Here is a 15,442-nt window from a genome sequence, read left to right as displayed (position 1 = left end):
CATGATCTGTTATGTACAGGAGTATAAAAGACTCTCCTCTAATGTCTTCCAAATGATCCCACCTGGAATCAAACCTAAGCCATCTTGCTCAGAGTCAACAACCCAACCACTACACTACCAGATCACACGAAGCTGTTTATTCACCAGTGTAGAAAACCTGTCCTCTAGAGTGAACTGTAGCTAAATACCTGTTCTGAAAAACACTGTCCTACAGTGTCTTCCAAATCCCACAAAAAATTCAGTATATGACCCCACCAGGACTCAAACGCTAGCCATCTTGTTTCACAGTCTTCAACCAAACTACTATACCACTTTGTCATAGCTCTTCACCTATTCACAATTCTATGAAACTCTGTACTGTAATATTTTCTACAGCTAAATGCTCTGTTCTGTTGTGCACGGCAGTGTAATACTCTGTCCTGTAGGGTGAATTGCCGCTAAAATCCCGGTAAAATATGGCCCTCTAATGTCTTCCAAATCCCACAAAGAACCTCAATATCGGACCCCACCAGGAATCAAACCGCAACCTCCTTGATCATACGCGATAACTCAACCACTACACCACAAGGTCATACCGGACCAGGTATTTCTCATTGCATAAAACTCAGTCCTGCAGTGTGTACTGTAGCTAAAATACCTGTTCTGAAAAACCCTGTCCTATAGTGTCTTCCAAATCCCACAAAAACACTCAATATATGACCCCACCAGGACTCAAACGCTTGCCACCTTGTTCACGGTCATCAACCCAACTAATATAGCACTTGGTCACAGAACTCCACCTATTCACAAGTCTATAGAATTCTATCCTGTAGTATTTTCTGCAGCTAAATCCTCTGTTCTGTTGTGCACAGTTTTGTAATACTCTGTCCTGTAGGGTAAATTGCCGCTAAAATCCCAGTTGTGTAAAATATGGTCCTGTAGTGTCTTCCAAAGCCCACAAAGAATCTCAGTATCAGGTCCCACCAGGAATCGAACCGTGACCCTCTTGATCATAGGCAACAACTCAACCACTACACCACAAGGTCCTGCTGGACCAGTTATTCAACATTATAAGAAACTCAGTCCTGTAGTGTGTACTGTAGCTAAAATACCTGTTCTGAAAAACCCTGTCCTATAGTGTCTTCCAAATCCCACAAAAACACTCAATATATGACCCCACCAGGACTCAAACGCTAGCCATCTTGTTCACAGTCATCAACCCAACTAATATAGCACTTGGTCACAGAACTCCACCTATTCACAAGTCTAAAAAACTCTATCCTGTAGTATTTCCTGCAGCTAAATCCTCTGTTCTGTTGTGCACGGTTGTGTAATACTCTGTCCTGTAGGGTAAATTGCTGCTAAAATCCCAGTTTAGTAAAATATGGTCCTGTAGTGTCTGCAAAATCCCACCAAGAATCTCAGTATCAGATCCCACCAGGAATCAAACCATGACCCATAGGCAACAACTCAATCACTACACCACAATGTCCTACCGGACCAGTTATTCAACATTATATGAAACTCAATCCTGTAGTGTGTACTGCAGGTAAAATCCTTGTTCTGTTATGCATAGGTGTTTAAAACACTGTCCTTTAGTGTCTTCCAAATACCACAAAAAACACAGTATATGACCTCACCAGGAATTAAACCCTAGCCATATTGTAAGGAGTCATCAACCCAACCGCTACACCACTTGGTCACAACACTTAGCTTCTTCATTTGTGTATAAAACTACCACAAAAAAGTCAGTATCTGACCACACCAAGAATCGAAGCCAAGACATCTCGTTCACAGACGCCATCCCGAACATTACAACACAAGTTCCCAAGCATTAAGTTATTCGCCAGTGTATAAATTTATTTTCTGTAGTGTGTACTACAGATAAAATCCAAGATCTGTTATGTACAGGAGTGTAAAAGACTCACCTCTAATGTCTTCCAAATCCCACAAACAAACTCAGTATTTGATCCAACCTGGTATCAAACCTATGCCACCTTGCTCAGAGTCAACAACCCAACCACTACACCACCAGAACACACTAAGCTGTTTATTCACCAGTGTAGAAAACCTGTCCTCTAGAGTGTACTGTAGTTAAATATCTGTTCTGAAAAACACTGTCCTACAGTGTCTTCCAAATCCCACAAAAACACTCAATATATGACCCCACCAGGACTCAAACGCTAGCCATCTTTTTCACAGTCATCAACCCAACTAATTTAGCACTTGGTCACAGAACTCCACCTATTCACAAGTCCATAAAACTCTATCCTGTAGTATGTTCTGCAGCTAAATCCTCTGTTCTGTTGTGCACGACAGTGTAATACTCTGTCCTGTAGGGTGAACTGCCGCTAAAATCCCACTTCTGTAAAATATGGTCCTGTAGTGTCTTACGAATCCCACAAAGAATCTCAGTATCAGATCCCACCAGGATTTGATCGGTTACCCTCTTGATCATAGGAAACAACTCAACCACTACACCACAAAGACCTACTGAACCAGTTATTCAAAATGATATGAAACTCAGACCTGTAGTGTGTACTGCAGGTAAAATCCCTCTTCTGTTATGCATAGGTGTTTAAAACACTGTCCTGTAGTGTCTTCCAAATACCACAAAAAATACAGTTTATGATCCCACCAGGAATCCAACCCTAGCCATATTGTTAGGAGTCATCAACCCAACCGCTACACCACTTGGTCACAACACTTAGCTTCTTCATTTGTGTATAAAACTACCACAAAAAAGGCAGTATCTGACCCCACCAAGAATCGAAGCCAAGACATCTCGTTCACAGACGTCATCCCAAACATTTCAACACAAGGTCACAAGCCTTAAGTTTTTCACCAGTGTATTAATTTATTTCCTGTAGTGTGTACTACAGATAAAATCCATGATCTGTTATGTACAGGAGTGTAAAAGACTGTCCTCTAATGTCTTCCAAATCCCACAAAGAAACTCAATATTTGATCCCACCTGGAATCAAACCAAAGCCGTCTTGCTCAGAGTCAACAACCCAACCACTTAACCACCAAATCACATGAAGCTATTTATTCACCAGCGTAGAAAACCTGTCCTCTAGAGTGTACTGTAGTGTAATGGAATAACGTGGTATTAAATGATTCTTAATGTTAAAATGTCTGTAATTGTGTAAATAGCAACATATGGGTTTTCTATGAATACTAGTTAGTAAGCCTTATAGGTCACATGCTCTTTGAATGCCACATACACGTTTCAAAGGTCACACGCTCTTAGGCCACGTACTCACACGTCAAATACGACGTGTGTGGGCTGAGGGGCTGAGAGAATGTATAAAAAGGAATGAGGGGGGTAGCTGGATAAGCAGATTCTTGGTGTATGCGACACTGTCTGACTTCAATAAAACTTTGCTACTCACTTCGAACCTAACTCAACATTATTATTTCACTCCAAACCACCAAATTTCCACAACAGTAGCTAAATACCTGTTCTAAAAACATACTGTGCTACAGTATCTTCCAAATCAAACAAAACACTCAATATATGAACCCCACCAGGACTCAAACGCTAGCCATCTTGTTCACTGTCATCAACCCAACTAATATAGCACTTGGTCACAGAACTCCACCTATTCACAAGTCTATAAAACTCTATGATGTAGTATTTTCTGCAGCTAAATCCTCTGTTCTGTTGTGCACGGTTGTGAAATACTCTGTCCTGTAGGGTAAATTGCCGCTAAAATCCCAACTGTGTAAAATATGTTCCTGTAGTGTCTTCCAAATCCCACACAGAAACTTAGCATCAGATCCCACCAGGAATCGAACCGTGACCCTCTTGAGCATAGGCAACAACTCAACCTCTACACCACAAGGTTCTACTGGACCAGTTATACAACATTATATGAAACTCAGTCCCGTAGTGTGTACTGTTTTGAAAACCCTGTCCTATAGTGTCTTCCAAATCCCAAAAAGAATCTCAGTATCAGATCCCACCAGGAATCGAACCGTGACCCTCTTGATCATTGGCAACAACTACTACACCACAAGGTCCTACTGGACCACTTATCCAACAGTGTATAAAACTCAGTCCTGTAGTGTGTACTCCAGGTAAAATCCCTGTTCTGTTATGTATAGGTGTTTGAAACACTGTCCTGTAGTGTCTTCCAAATATGACAAAAAAAATACTCCACCAAGTATACAAAATACAAAATACAAAAATACCCCACCAAGAATCAAACCCTAACCATCTTGTTCGTAGTCACCAAACCAACCACAACACCGCTGTGGTGGAAATAGTGACAAAACAATAAAGTTGCAGAGTCTCTGAGTCTGGATCAAAATGAGTAACAAGATTTATTAAGAAAAGAATGTGTAGTACAGAAATATCCTAACTCTAACAGTGCCCCAGTGTCTCTTATACCCCCAACCCATTGCTACCTTATTACCTAATATGGATATACGTGCCACCAGTGTGACACGTTGACTTATTCTGACAGATTTTAAGAGCTATATGATATAATTTCTTCTTCAGCATATCAGGACAGTTCTCAAGACTGTGGTTTTCTGCATCCTGAGGGAGAAATGACCCTGGGCTCCAGATAACAGATAGAACAGTGACTGGCATTCTTCGGCACTCACACACTGCTACTCAGATAGGCAGACTGAGAGATGGAAAACAGTTTAGTCACTGAGCACACATTATCATTGTATGGAACAAATAAAAGTTACTAATGACCGTCCTTGATTAAGAATCAATTCAATGAACACATTCCATCACACCACTTTGTCTTATACACTTGGCCTGAGCTCTTTTGTATGCAACCAAACCACACGGTGACACAGTTCCCATTTCTGCAATCTTTGATCACACAGTTAAGAAAACTTTTTTCCAAAATCCCAGCTATGCAAGAACTCTCTCATCACCCTATTAACCTCAATGCTGAATTCACAAACAATCGGGAAGTGATCACTCTATGGTCGTGGACTGACATACGTCCCAAGAACTACTTCCTGATAAGGAAGAGGAGGCTACTGTTAAATCCAACAACGTACCATTATGATTTAAAATATTAAATCTGGTACCCCTTCCATCACTAAGACACACAAGACCGTTTTATATCAGGCATACTTCTTTTATGACCAAACCATCCATGTTAGTACTGCCCCACAAAGAAACCACCTTAGACTGACCCCTTCTATCCACACTGTCTAGCCCTTCCATGGTCAATTTATTACAAGGATTATAAAAAAAATCACCAGTCTACACACTTGTCCCAAATTTTATTGAAAGATTGGCAACTAGACTCCGAGCATTACCATGAAAAATAGGATACTCTTATTTTCAGCCTTTCCAGTCTGGTAAGTAACCATCTTTCCAGCTAAATATCCACTAATTGACTGATTGATTGATTAGGAGACCGAACAATATTCTTTTCTCTGTTCTGCTGACCATCTCTGCTGTACAATTAATCATATCAACTAAGAACAACAACAAATTTGGTCTTCTCAACCAGCAACGTTTCTACAAGAAGCACACTACACGCCATAGGTCTCAGATCAGACCTGACACCAACAGACTCCCTCCACACTCTTTTCCGAGCCTGACAATATGCCCGGCAATATGCCCATGTCTTCGGCAGTTGTAGCACCTCATCGGCGAAGGCACATACACCCTCACTGGAAAACTAATATAACCCAGAAATATCCTATGAATCAAGGTGCCATCAAACTGTACCTTAACCGACAGACTTTCTAAATGTGCACCATCCCTGAACCCTTTCAGTATATCAGCTTCAACTACAGTACCACCAGTGAGATGTTTTTTAATATGATAAAGGTTACATCAACAAACAACAAACAACCTCGCTGAGATCTTCTTACCTACCATATTCTTGAATTTAAGGGCTTTTGTCCCATAGTCTAGAAAGTAAAACATTTTTCCCCTCTTAGAATTTTAGCCCCAGGCAAATCACCCAAGGTTTTTTAAGCTCTATCATCAACCTGATTGGATTTAACATAACATCCTCAAACTTTATTAGAACAATATACTACTTCCTACGTTTAACATACTCATTCCTCGCCCACTGTCAGTTGAATCCCTATCATCTAGTAGACTCTGATACCTTTCTTGCCTCGAGAAGTTTGCCACAATCCACCACCTCCCTCATTCCAGTGCATAATCCCAAACAATTTTGACTCACTCTCCTCTCCTCTCCCGTCGATCTCAATTCCGTCAATCGGAGCAGTCACCTTCTGATGTCTTATTTATGCTGATAGGAAAACGCTTTTCTCATTCTGAAACTATGCTTTTCCACGAGCAAATAACCCCAACACTTAATAAATGTTCAGAACAAGTACATTTTACACAGAAATGTCATGTATGAGGTCGTAAAAACTTATTTCTGATCGAAAGAGAAGTAATTCAGTTCAAAACTATACTTGCAGTATCTCCATAAGGAGTGCGAGAGGCGCTCAAAACTATGCGGAAAACGCTTTTCTCATCTTAAACCGTCAGAAATCAACATTTACCACATTCAACGAATATATGAGCCTCAACACTTAAGAACTGTAGAAAACAAGATGTTAGTGCGTTTTACACAGAAATATCATGTGTTAGGTCTTAAAAACCCATTTCTGACGGAAAGAGTAGTTTTCAGTTCAAAACAGAGTTTAAAGCAAATTATCTCTCTAAGGATGCGAGAGGAGCTCAAAACTATGCGGAAAACGCTTTTCTTATCTTCAACCGTAAAAAAGCATAATTTAAAAACTCATTTCTGACGGAAAGAGTAGTTTTCAGTTCAAAACAGAGTTTAAAGCAAATTATCTCTCTAAGGAGTGCGAGAGGAGCTCAAAACTATGCAGAAAACGCTTTTCTCATCCCAAACCGTCAAAAAGAAGGATTTACCACATTCAACGAACAAAAAACACAAACACTTAAGAACTGATGAAAACAAGATGTTAGTGCGTTTTAAACGGAGATGTCATGTGATAGGTCTTAAAAACTCATTTCTGACGGAAAAAGTAGTTTTCAGTTCAAAACAACACTTGCAGTAGTTTATCTCTCTAATGAGTGCAAGAGGAGCTCAAAATTATGCTGAAAACACTTTTCTCACCTAAAAAAGTGAAAAAGCAGCATTTACCACATTCAATGAAAAAATGAACCCCAACACTTAGGAACTGTTGAAAACGAGATGTTTATGCGTTTTACACAGAAAGATCATGTGATAGGTCTTAAAAACTCATTTCTGACGGAAAAAGTAGTTTTCAGTTAATAACAGAGCTTAAAGCAAATTATCTCTCTAAGGAGTGCGAGAGCAGCTCAAAACTATGCAGAAAATGCTTTTCTCATCCTAAACCTTCAAAAAGCAGGATTTACCACATTCAACGAACAAAAAACACAAACACTTAAGAACTGATGAAAACAAGATGTTTATGCGTTTTACACAGAAATATCATGCGATAGGTCTTAAAAACTCATTTCTGACGGAAAAAGTAGTTTTCAGTTCAAAACAGAGCTTAAAGCAAATTATCTCTCTAAGGAGTGCGAGAGCAGCTCAAAACTATGCAGAAAACGCTTTTCTCATCCTAAACCTTCAAAAAGCAGGATTTACCACATTCAACGAACAAAAAACACAAACACTTAAGAACTGATGAAAACAAGATGTTAGTGCGTTTTAAACAGAGATGTCATGTGTTTGGTCTTAAAAACTTATTTCTGATCAAAAGAAAAGTAGTTTTCAGTTCAAAACAACACTTGCAGTAGTTTATCTCTCTAAGGAGTGCAAGAGGAGCTCAAAACTATGCGGAAATCGCTTTTCTCACCTAAAACGTCAAAAGCAGCATTTACCACATTCAACGAAAAAATGAACCCCAACACTTAAGAAATGTTGAAAACAAGATGTTAGTGCGTTTTACACAGAAATATCATGTGATAGGTCTTAAAAACTAATTTCTAACGGAAAAAGTAGTTTTCAGTTCAAAACAACACTTGCAAGAGGAGCTCAAAACTATGCTGAAAACACTTTTCTCACCTAAAAAAGTCAAAAAGCAGCATTTACCACATTCAATGAAAAAATGAACCCCAACACTTAGGAACTGTTGAAAACGAGATGTTTATGCATTTTACACAGAAATATCATGTGATAGGTCTTAAAAACTCATTTCTGACGGAAAAAGTAGTTTTCAGTTAATAACAGAGCTTAAAGCAAATTATCTCTCTAAGGAGTGCGAGAGCAGCTCAAAACTATGCAGAAAACGCTTTTCTCATCCTAAACCTTCAAAAAGCAGGATTTACCACATTCAACGAACAAAAAACACAAACACTTAAGAACTGATGAAAACAAGATGTTAGTGCGTTTTAAACAGAGATGTCATGTGTTTGGTCTTAAAAACTCATTTCTGATCGAAAGAGAAGTATTCAGTTCAAAACAACACTTGCAGTAGTTTATCTCTCTAAGGAGTGCGAGAGGAGCTCACAACTAAGCGGGAAACACTTTTCTCATGCTAAAACCTCAAAAAGCAGCATTTACCACATTCAACGAAAAAATGAACTCAAACACTTAAGAACTGATGAAAACTAGATGTTAGTGCGTTTTAAACGGAGATGTCATGTGATAGGTCTTAAAAACTCATTTCTGACGGAAAAAGTAGTTATCTCTCTAAGGAGTGCAAGGAGCTCAAAATTATGCTGAAAACACTTTTCTCACCTAAAAAAGTGAAAAAGCAGCGTTTACCACATTCAATGAAAAATTTAACCCCAACACTTAGGAACTGTTGAAAACGAGATGTTTATGCGTTTTACACAGAAATATCATGTGATAGGTCTTAAAAACTCATTTCTGACGGAAAAAGTAGTTTTCAGTTCAAAACAACACTTGCAGTAGTTTGTCTATCTGTAACCTGTAATGGGGTTATGGTGAGTGAAGCTGGTAGTGTACTCTTGAGGCTCTCCAGTAGAGGGAGGTAGTGCACTACAAATGTCTTAAGGCTTGCAGGCTTTGGTTTAAGTCTCGTGAGACTTTGTTTAACTCTCGTTTGGTTAGAAGTGTGTAGCCGCCATTCTTTAAAAGGCTCGTGGGATTTTGCCCAGCGATCTTTTTTTGGCTCACTGCCAGGGATATGTGCAGGTAGCACGGAGGGCTGAAACTTCAGAGCAGCGTTTTTGGTACTTCATTCGGTTGGTTTGGAGTGTGGTAGGGCTGGAGAAGTCAGCCGCTGTGCACCAGTGAATCCGGTACACATTGTGGGAGTCCAGATACAGGTATTTAATAATTGTTTTAACCTGTTTTGTGAAGTTAAGCTAGTATGCCTTTGTGGCCAGTTTTAAAAGTATGCACTTGTTTTACAGTGTGGAATAAGAGCCTATGTTGTAGTGAACTGCAGCCCTGTGTATGCCGGTGAGCCAGTATGCATTGCGGAAGTCCAGATACAGGTATCTGATGTTTCTGTTTATTATTTTGTGGGCTGCAGGTAAAATTAAATCATACAGCATGCTTATTTGGTTGTTTTTTTATGTTTTAAAGCAGTAACATCCAGTAGTGGACAGCAGTAACAAGGGAAGTGGAGCCCTTCCAAGGCAGATATATAGAATGTTTAGAATATAGGTAGGTTCATGTTTTAAATTAGTTTTAATGAAAGAAAAGTTTTAGAGCTGTAAAGTGCTAATGGTGTGCTTTCTCCTTTATAGGAGTATCCCTGGCCAGTGAAAATTAATTATTGTTCTTTCCTTCCCCTTGAAACTTTTAATAGCAATATATATATATATATATATATATATATATATATATATATATATATATATATATATATATATATATATATATATATATATATATATATATATATTAAAGATTGGGTTTTAAAGGTATCAAACGTTAATTGACTTGAGTGCCAATTCTGTTTTAAATTAAATTTGCATCACATTCAATTGAACCAGTTGGACAGTGTGGGGCCTGGTGGGAGGTGGTATTATTATAATCTCGTGTTAAGTAAGCTGAGGTACAAGTCGTGAGGGTTCTCTTTTGGGGTGGAGTGTTTTCTTTAAGTAAATTTTGAATTGGTTTGATTTTGAGTTTGTTGTGTTATCTATTTTATTTATTATTTTTTTAAGTATTTGGTTATAATTGAGCCCTTAAACTCTTGTAAACTCTCGTTTATTTTCTTTTGGGGTATTATACTACTAGTTTTCCCACGTTCATGCTACCAGGCAATTAATTCCTTTATTAACACTGCCAATTGTGGATTTTGGGTCAATTCATGTGAGCAAACGAGTGGTTGTTTTTTTTATTTAGATTTTCTAATAAAGACACATTGTGAAACGTCATCATCTCTCTCTTATTTCACCTTGGGTAATCCACCACTATTTATCCAAACCTGAGTGGGGACCGAGTCAGTTGGTACTATCTACTACCCCTAGGCAGTAGTGTTGTTTGTTTAATTGTTTTGGGAATTATTAGAGGGTGTTATTATTTGGGCCTAGTGGTTTGGGGGGCTTACATATCTAAGGAGTGCAAGAGGAGCTCAAAACTATGCGGAAATCGCTTTTCTCACCTAAAACGTCAAAAAGCAGCATTTACCACATTCAACAAAAAAATGAACCCCAACACTTAAGAAATGTTGAAAACAAGATGTTAGTGCGTTTTACACAGAAATATCATATGATAGTTCTTAAACTCATTTCTGACGGAAAAAGTAGTTTTCAGTTGAAAAACAACACTTGCAGTAGTTTGTCTATCTAAGGAGTGCAAGAGGAGCTCAAAACTACGCAGAAAACGCTTTTCTCATCCTAAACCTTCAAAAAGCAGCATTTACCACATTCAACAAAAAAATGAACCCCAACACTTAAGAACTGATGAAAACAAGATGTTAGTGCGTTTTAAACAGAGATGTCATGTGTTTGGTCTTAAAAACTCATTTCTGATCGAAAGAAAAGTAGTTTTCAGTTCAAAACAGAGCTAAAACAAATTATCTCTCTAAGGAGTGCGAGAGGAGCTCACAACTAAGCGGAAAACACTTTTCTCACCTAAAACGTCAAAAAGCAGCATTTACCACGTTCAACGAAAAAATGAACCCCAACACTTAAGAACTGTTAAAAAAAAAGATTTTAGTGCGTTTTACACAGACATATCATGTGTTTGGTCTTAAAAACTCATTTCTGATGGAAATAGTAGTTTTCAGTTCAAAACAGAGCTTAAAGCAAATTATCAATCTAAGGAGTGCGAGAGGACCTCAAAACGACTCGGAAAACACTTTTCTCATCTTAAACCGTCAAAAAGCAGCATTTACCACATTCAACGAAGAAATGAACACAAACACTTAAGAACTGTTAAAAAAAAGGTGTTAGTGCGTTTTACACAGAAATATCATGTGATAGGTTTTAAAAACTAATTTCTGATCGAAAGAGAAGTATTCAGTTCAAAGCACGTGCAGTAGTTTTTCTCTCAAAGAAGTGCGTGAGATATGCTGAAAACACTTTTCTGATCCTAACCGTCAAAAAACAGCATTTACCACTTTTAACAAACACTTTAGAACTGTTGAAAACGAGATGTTAGTGCGTTTTACACAGAAATATCATGTGTTAGGTCTTAAAAACTCATTTCTGACGGAAAGACTACGCGGAAAACACGTTTCTCACCTAAAACCTCAAAAAGCAGCATTTACCACATTCAATGAAAAAATGAACCCCAACACTTAAGAACTGTTAAAAAAAAGATTTTAGTGAGTTTTACACAAGAAACATCATGTGTCTTAAAAACTCATTTCTGACATGTGTAGTTTATTAGCTGATCAGTTGGATACGTTGGAAAACGGGCATATTAGGGCATATTAGGAAGCTCATTTAAACTAAGTAATGTATTCAATTCTTGCTATCCAGAATATCTAGCTTCCCCATCGCACTTCACAAAACCACCAAGCTGATTGGCTGTTTCTCCTAAAAGGCGGAACTTTATCCTTGAACTGGCTCTTTGATTAGCATTACGAGATTTGTCGTTCACACAGTGGTCAATGACCTGTCCTCTCATTAATAATACAAATGAGCTGAGCAACGATTTTGGGCTGCTGGAAAATGATTTGGGGCTAAAGTCCCCGAAGCCCAGGGCACGCGATGCCCTTGACTCTGAACAAGATGATTTTGATTCGTGGTGGGGTCAGATACTGAATTTCGTTGTAGAATTTGTAGTGCAGACACTATAAGACAGTATTTTTACAGAACAGGGATTTATATGCAGTACACAGTACAGGAAAAAGCTTTATACAACGTTGAATAAATTGAGTTGAGACCTTGTGGTGTAATAGTTGGGTTGTGGACTCTGAACAAGATGGTTAAGGTTCGACTCCTTATTGGAGTCAGATACTGAGTTTTCTTGTAGGCTTGTGGAAAACACTACAGGACTGTGTTTTACACACACACATACATAAAATAACAGGGATTTTACCTGCATTATACACTAGAGGACAGAGATTTATACACTGGTAAATAAGTGAATCAATGTGACGGTGTGGTGTAGTGGTTGTGTTGTTGTCATGAACCTTAACTTGGTTTGTTTCTTCATGGAGTGTGATACTGAGTTTCTTTGTGGGATATGAAAAAACACTACAGTGACAGTGTCAGAACAGGCATTGTAGGTATTAGTACACACTACAGGACAGAGTAAACAACTGGATGTGTCAGATACAGAGTTTCATTGTGGGATTTGAAAGATATCACATAAGTGTTTATACACCTGTACATAACAGATCAGGGACTTTACTTTACTGGTGAAATGACTGGTGAACTGGTGAATAACTTGAGTCTTGGGACCTTGTGGTGTAATGGTTGGGTTGATGTTTCTAAACAAGATGTCTTAGCTTTGATTCCTGGTGGGGTAAGATATTGGCTTTGAACTGGCTCTTTGATTGAATTTGGAAGACACTACAGGACATTGTTATAAACACCTATACATAAACGAACAGTGATTTTACCTGCATTACACACAAAAGAACAAAATGTGCAGTGTGACGTTGTGATGTAGTTCTTTGGTTTGGTTACTTGTGAGGTCAGATTTTTTTGTGGGATTTGGAAGATACTAAAGTACAATGTTTTACACAACAGGTCATTGATTTTAGCTACAGTGCACACTTCAGGACAGCATTGTTGACAAGTTGGGTTGGGTTCGACTCCTGGTGGGGTCAGATACTGAGTTTCTTTGTGGGGTTTGGAAAACACTACAGGAAAGAGTTTTTCAGAAAAGTTATTTTAGCTGCAGGTACACCCTACAGGTTAATAACTGGATGTGTTTGAAATTGTGGTATAGTTATTGATTTGTTGACTTTGAGCAAGATGGTTTAGGCTATTAAATATAGTTGATTACTTGACCCTATGTAAATGCCCAGTTTTATTCCTATCACTCGACATGGAGAAAGCGTTCAACAGGATTGAGTGGCCATACTTGTTCTCTGTTTTGGAGAAAAATGTATTAAATGGATTAAATGTCTGTACAGTAATCTGCAATATCAAATAAGTGTGACTGGCAAGTTTGACCAGAGGGTGTCGGTAGGGATATCCACTTTCAGCATATTTATTCAATTTGGCTATGGCCGAGCTATAAGAACAAATATATTTCTGGAATCAAGATTGGGAATACAGATAACAGAATATTGTATGCCTATAATATCATTCTGTACTTGACTAAGCCAGAGAGTTTAATCCTGGCAGTGCTGGACCTTATTGGTACATTTGGATGTCAGGGTACAAAGTTACTTTAACTAAATCTAATGGCTGCTTGGTAGGTTCGCCAATCTCAAAAAACTCAAGAATATCAGGTTTAGGTATCTGGGGATAATTGTGTCTCCCAAATCTAAAGATTCATTTTACCTACATTACTCCTCTCTTCTTAAAAAAAAAGAAATCAAAGAAGATTTGGTCCATTGGAACTTGCCCCCAAACTCAATTTAATGAGATTATCACTGTCATAAAAAATGTATGTTTTGCCTTAGCTATCTGTTTCAGTCACTGCCCTGCCCTACTCCATAAACAGAATAATGAGCTCCTTTATTTGGAATAACTCCACACCAAAAATAGCCCTAAAACATTAAACAAATCAAAGGAAAAGGGTGGTCTGGCCCTCCCAGATTTTCTGATATTTTATAAATACCTGTTGGGCACCTTATTACAACTTTAGAAAAAAACTGTGCAACTATGTAGGGCGCTTTCAAATATAGAAGAAAGTTTAGAAAATTCTACATCTCTGAAAGTGATTTTTTATATATAACAACAACTACTAATTAATACTTCTTAATACTTCTTCCCTATCATGAAAATGTGTAGCAAAAAGATCTGTAGTGTGTTTTAAGAGACGAACAATGGAATGTGTCAGAATGTTTTATACTCCTATCATGCAATAAAATAATTGAACAAAACTACACATTTTTGCACACGATGTATCTTGAGCCAGTCCGCTTGAGCAGGATGTACTCAAATATATACCCCGGATGTCATCGTTGTAAAACTTGTGCTGGATCAGTCATTTATGTTTTTTGAAAAAACTGCCAAAGGTTAAAACACTTTTGCAAATGAGTACACAATGTTATTTTTAAGGTTTTGGACAGTTCAGTAGACTTGTACATGTACATGCACATGTACTATTTGTTACTGATGGGATAATTGAATCTGTATCTGCCAAGAGGATGGACATAATATCATATATAGCAAAGCAAAGCAACCTGCTCAAGTGGAACCTCTGTAGGGTAATTTACCACAGCATGACTTAGATAAAACTCTGATGTGAGAAATTCCAGAACATGAAATGATGACCAATGAGTCAGAGCTTAGAATTTAAAATATATTAAAGTTTACTGGAAAAATAGTTTCAGCATTATATATATATATATATATATATATATATATATATATATATATATATATATATATATATATATATATATATATATAAATAAAAAGAACAAAAGTTAATAAATATATATTAGAAAAGAGTAAAAGTACATCAAAGAGTCAACACATAGTGTAATAAAATCTCGATAGCTCAACACATTCACAACCCAGATAGAGATAGAGAGAGATAGAGAGAGAAAGAAAGAGAGAGAAAGAAACTAAAGCAAGTTGAGGGACAAAAAGGACCCCTAAGACTTCATCCAAGCAGTTATACATTTATGCAAATGACATGTGATTGGACAGAACTTATCAATATGGTTACGTCTGCAGAGTCCAGTTAACAGCTTGTTGTCCAGATCCAATGACATGATCAGCTCTAGCCTGTCTGAGCAACAGGTTCTTATCATGGTGTTGTTCAGCTCTGTGTCCTTCATGAACACAGCAGACAGTCTATGTGTTTCAAACAGTCCTTAAGTGTCCTAAAGTCTGTGAAAAGATGAAACAGATAAAAAGAGTGGATGGAAAGATCTTCTGGCCTGTGTGCGACTTTACGGTGTGTAGAACAGGCATGCGCTGGCTATCTGAGGAGGGGTTCCCAGCACTTCACTCAGATAGCTT

General features: G+C 37.9%; 1 protein-coding gene and 1 long non-coding RNA gene across 2 annotated transcripts in view; one reads left to right on the top strand and one right to left on the bottom strand.

The window, feature by feature from the left end:
* The window catches only part of LOC125802191 (uncharacterized), a 741,936-nt gene that overhangs the window by 482,530 nt on the left and 243,964 nt on the right, over positions 1-15,442 (bottom strand). The gene's annotated exons all lie outside the window — the stretch shown is intronic.
* On the top strand, positions 8,894-9,703 carry LOC111188463 (uncharacterized). Its single transcript, XR_002648505.2, has 3 exons — positions 8,894-9,214; positions 9,302-9,385; positions 9,477-9,703. It is a non-coding gene; the product is annotated as an uncharacterized LOC111188463 (long non-coding RNA).

The sequence above is a fragment of the Astyanax mexicanus genome, chromosome 5 (assembly GCF_023375975.1).
Source record: "Astyanax mexicanus isolate ESR-SI-001 chromosome 5, AstMex3_surface, whole genome shotgun sequence".
Lineage (NCBI taxonomy): Eukaryota > Metazoa > Chordata > Actinopteri > Characiformes > Acestrorhamphidae > Astyanax > Astyanax mexicanus.
The sequence above is the reverse complement of the archived record's forward strand: the minus strand, read 5'-3'. Positions and strand labels throughout refer to the sequence as shown.